The sequence below is a fragment of the Ixodes scapularis genome, unplaced genomic scaffold (assembly GCF_016920785.2).
Source record: "Ixodes scapularis isolate PalLabHiFi unplaced genomic scaffold, ASM1692078v2 PGA_scaffold3__209_contigs__length_174095766, whole genome shotgun sequence".
NCBI lineage: Eukaryota > Metazoa > Arthropoda > Arachnida > Ixodida > Ixodidae > Ixodes > Ixodes scapularis.
The window spans coordinates 25,639,234-25,644,456 of NW_024609868.1; the positions used below are offsets into that span (position 1 = coordinate 25,639,234).

A 5,223-nucleotide genomic window follows, 5' to 3' on the forward strand; every position below is an offset into this window, starting at 1 on the left:
ATTACGCCGAGCCGGCGGCAGTACAGTCCGAAAGCGGGAGCAGAGGCTTTCGGCGGCTTTCACACCGGTGCTCCGCTAGGGGCGGTGACAGTTCCGACGGGGTCTTGCGACGACGGCACAATAAAATGGCCAGAACAAAGGCGTATGGGCCGCGTTCAGCGAGGCCTTTGACCGAAGATAAAAGACGAGGATGACGGGATGTGGCTCGTGCCGCTAACGAACCGGGAGTCGACAGATGGCCAGTTTTCTCAGACACGCTTTTTTAGTTCCCGATTCTCACGGCACGTGGCGCATCAACCTTGAGCAAGAGAGAGTGCCTTCATACACATGTGCGCTTTCGCTTGAGTGGTGACATCTTAGCCATTTTTCCGCCCAGTCGTTTTTTTTATGCATTTTGAAGCGCGCGCAATCCGGTGTCACTCAGCTCGAGCGCGTAGCTTTGGCTAATGCATAGACGCCATTTTAGCGCCCAAGTCACGCACCGAGTGCGCGAAAGTGTCACGCGCTGGCACATTCAAGGCAACAATGGATGCCTTCACCCTCAGACAGACAGACATGTAGGCTCCCTAGAGCAGGGTAAACAGAGAATTCAAAGCGTGCGACCGCTATTTGAACTTCCTCTCCTGTGCATCTCTCCGGCCTTCCATCTTTTTCGCCGTTCGCGTCTGGCCAAATACTTTACTAAGGGGAATACATTCCACTACGCTCATTAGCATTAGACAGAACGCCTACAGCGCCGAATTCAGCCCTGACGGAGGGAAGGTCCGCGCCGAGTCTTCTTTTTTTGGCAAATGAGCTACCATCATCATCAGTCGCAGACATTTTACGACTAGGCGGTATGCTACGCCGGCGGTCGGAGCGCCAGTGGAAGCCAGTGTCTCTAGGTGTGAAACAACGTCAAATGTGTTGCGTGGTGTTTTCGCTTCATACTTTTTCGAAACGATGCACACGATATACTCCAAGTTTCAGCAAACATTAGTTTGGTTTAGGTTTCTGAATTTGGCTTTTAGAAACCAAAAATCTCCCCAATTATGTGTATTTTGCCGTTTTATGTTCAAGAGACAATCTGATATTTTCTGTATTGCGCATGTTATTTCAGTGGTGTGCGCCACTAGTATGCTGTAGCATTGGAATTCGTATCCTCTAAACAAGAAAACACTATTGTTCTGCCGGCTGCTGGTCAGCAAAGCATTTTGTCTTTATTCCTTAGTTTTTAGTCTATATTTATTTGGTTCTGGCGAGCCACGGCACCACGGAAAGGCAACAGCCCGTACCATAGAGGCCCGCGGTGCCGCGTCTAGTGAACATGATAATGTGATGAGTATATACATGCATGATGAAGACGACATGATTTGTTGGTATTGAGGAGGGTGCCAGTCCGATTCGCAGAAGTCCAGATTTCGTGGAGGTGGGTTGGGCGGGTCAGCAGCGAGCCATGGGGATCTGGCACGCCGTTCCATCGGTGCATGAAGGAGCCCCAGGAACTTGATGGCGCTGTTGCTCTCTGGGGTCCACTGGGGTCGAAGCATCAGGATCCGAGGAGGTAGCTTAGTCAAAGTAGAAGCTGCCGCTTCCGAGGAACCAGGGCTCAGATTGAGGCACCGCCGTCGCCCGGTGTGTCTTCTTCTCAACGTCGTCGTCGTTGTGTTCTTTATTTATACGAGTAGAGAGAGAGAGAGAAAATCACTTTAATTAGAGCACAGATTAAGTACCCAAGATATCCTCCGCCTGAAGTACCAGGGCGAGCTGATCTTCCAGTTGCGGCGACGCCAACCATGCACTCCAGGAGGGTGGTGGGGGGTTAGGAAGAAATGAGGTGGTGTAGGCGACCGGGCAATGAAGGAGACAATGTTCTTGATTGGCATAGGGAGCTGGGCAGTTGGGACAGGAAGGGTCTGATCGATAGCGGAAGAGGTAAAGGCGAGCAGGTGTGACGAGGGTGTTTGTCTGGATTTTACGGAGAATGTGGGTCTGCGCGACACTAAGCTGTGGATGTGGTCGAGGTAGAAGTTCATGAGATATACGGATCTGTTTGTAATGTAACTTGAGTGTTTTTTTGTACTCTGCTGCCTCGTCATTGGTCGGGGGGCTTAGCCAGGGGATTGCAGGTGCCCGGCTGTGAAATTCGCAGGCGAGCTGATGTACCAGCTCATTACCTGCTATCCCTGCATGACCAGGGACCCATCGAATCGTGACCGAGGATGAGGAGAGAGAGTGTAGGGCCATTTCAAGGTCCTCTCGAAGATCGGCAGGAATTTGTCTCTGTTGCAAGGAGCGTATGGCAGCCATAGAATCAGAGTAGACAGTGTAAGCGGACGTGCGCGGCAATTGGGAGAATGATATGATGGCATGGATAATGGGGACAAGTTCTAACGTGGTGATTGAGGGGGGTCGCTGTATGGACCGCACGTGTGAAGAATAGGTAAGGAATGTTTAGGTATGTAGATTGCGTACGCAGCCGTGCCGGTGTCCAAGATGGAAGCGTCGGTATAGGCTACCGTCTGTGTCTGAAATGGTGGATTATGATGCAAGGCCTGAGCATCTCTGCGACCGTCGTCCAGGCCCGGAGCCATGCGGCGGGGCAGAAGAGCGAAACGCAGATTAGAGGGCAATGGCGAAGCGGGTAAGTGCAAGTAAAAATCAATTGGTGAGAGTCCAGCTTGTTCTAGGATCCAGCGCCCTTGATGTGACCCCGAGAGGCGGGCTAGCTGTCGGTCACGATGGAGGTGTAGGAGTGAGGAGAGGGGAAGGAATAGGCCGGTCTCGTAGAGTCTTTGCGTTGAGGTATGGATTGGAAGGTTAAGGGAGGCCTTGTACAGAGTGCTTAATGCAGAGCTGAGTTTATTAAGTTGCTGTCGTGTGAGCGTGAAATATGGAACCGAATAAAGAATTTTACTAAGAGCCAATGCATGAACCAATTGACTCGCTTGTTTTTCATTGAGGCCCGCACGTCTTTGCACGACTCTGCGGACAAGATGTGTTACCGAGTGGCACGTGTTTATCGCCGGAGTGATGTTAGCCTGATTTGATCGATCGTGGAGATGGATGCCGAGGACCTTGCATAAGGATACTCGCGGGATGGTCTGATGGTCTAAATAGAGAGAAATGAGATGGTTTACAGAGCGCTGATACTGGGTTTGAGACAGCAGGAGTAATTCCGATTTTTCTGGGGCCAGTTTCAGCCCTGCTTGGGTTAGGAACGCAGTTATGGTGTCTAGACCTTTCTGAAGAGTAGATTCAACTTCCCCTGGTGATCCGTGAGTGCACCAGAGGGTGAGGTCATCAGCATAAAATATGTGGGAAAGGTGGGGTATCTGCTGCAGGCAGCGAGCAAGCTGGGCCATACCCAGATTGAAAAGAGTAGGGAAGAGGACAGCCCCTTGAGGTGTACCTCGTGTGAGTGAGAGTGGTTGGGACAACTCGCCCCCTATACGAAAGCATGCAGTGCGGTCCTTAAGGAAGTTTTGGATGTAGGTATACAAATTTTGTCCGCATTCTGTTTCTCGAACTGAAGCGAGTATGTGATCATGACTTATGTTGTCAAATGCTTTGCGAACGTCTACTGTGACGAGCGCATGCACCTGACAGGAAGATGGGGAGAGGAATGTGTGCTGGAGTAAAAGGAATAGGTCTTGAGTGGAAACATGGGAACGAAAGCCGATTTGGGTGTGTGGCAGGAATGCAGTGGCTTCAAGATGTTCTTGAAAACGATCGAGGACCATCCGCTCCATCGTCTTGCCCACGCAAGAGGTTAAGGAAATGGGACGGAGGTTATTAAGTGATGGGGGTTTTCCAGGTTTGGGGATCATGATAATAGTAGAAGATTTCCATTCCTTTGGGTATGTACCCTCCGACCAATGTTCATTTATGTAGGTCAGGAGCTGTTTTTTATTCGCTTCTGGAAGGTTACGGAGGAGGCAGTACGTGATGGTATCTTCTCCTGGGGCTGATTTTCGTGAGTTTTTTGCTAGGGCCAAGTCTAAGTCTGCTAGTGTGAAAGGGCTGTCTAAAGTCGGGTTTTCAGGGCCCGAGTAGGAGGGGTAGTTTGAGGTCAATGCTGGAGGAATGTATAGGTTCTGTAAGGCTTGGATAAGGTCTGTGCTACCTTGTAAAGCTAAGTGTTTGTCTAGCGTGGGAGCGGGAGGTGGCTGAGGCCCTAGAAGTGAACGGAGGAGATGCCATGTGGTCTTTTGGTGGAGGGTACCGTTTATCTGATCACATACTCTGTTCCAGTTCGTGATGTCGAGAGTGCTGCAGTGTGTAGTAATGTCTGCATCTAGGTGTTGTAAACGTTCTCGGAGTTGTTGATTGTGGGGTTGCTGGCTAATGCATCTTAAGATACGCTTACGACGTCTCCAGAGGCGCACTAGATGCGGGTCTGGCTGTATCGCCGGGGCTGTGGTGTTTTCTATTTTTGTGGCTTGTGTTTGGGCTTGTTTGATGGCGCATATCCAGCTCTCGTAAGAGCCTGATTGCTGCCCGGGTGAAACAAGGATGCTGCGAAATTTATCCCAGTTTGTATTTTTGACTGATATTTTCCGTGAGCGGCTAGAGATGCTGAGTGATATTGAGAGAATGAAGTGGTCACTTAGAAGTCTCTCTTGAGTATGAACCCAGACACTCGAGTTTCTGCCGTGGTATAGTGTGAGATCTGGGGTGGTACAGTGTTGCTGGCGTGTGCCTTGTCGGGTTGGCATGTCGGGAGTATTTAAGACAGTGAACTGGCGCTGTGAAATGTACGATTGCAGAAGTCGCCCTGGGCGAAGTGTGGATAGGTAACCCCAGCTGACATTTGGGGCATTAAAATCACCGCCCAGGAGTACCTCGTAATTAGGTGTCAACTCTGCAGCAAAGTCGAAAAGTGATTTGAATAGGCGGTGCTCTGTGGGGGGATTATATAGGTTGAGGAAGCATATAGGTCTGTGTTTAGGGAAGGGATAGTAAGCACATGCCACTACATTTTGTCTGAGAGATGTAGGGATGATCAGTGGTTCATACTGGATATCCCGTCTTATGAATGTGGAAACTAAAGGGGCCTCGTTTGGATGGCCATGCAAAGCTCGGTATCCTGGTATGTTAACTGCATAGCGTGTCTCCTGGAGTAGTAGAATATGGGGAAGAGAATCTAGGGTAAGGAGCCATTGATGAAGGGGAGTGCGGTTTGTTTTGATGTTCCGGCAGTTCCACTGGATGACTTGGAACTGGGAATTTTCTACCATTATG

At 50.1% G+C, this 5,223-nt stretch overlaps 1 pseudogene; it reads right to left on the bottom strand.

Moving 5' to 3' along the window:
• Positions 1 to 1,704: 1,704 nt before the first annotated feature.
• Positions 1,705 to 3,996, bottom strand: LOC120837302 (annotated as a pseudogene).
• Between the last annotated feature and the right edge of the window lie 1,227 nt (positions 3,997 to 5,223).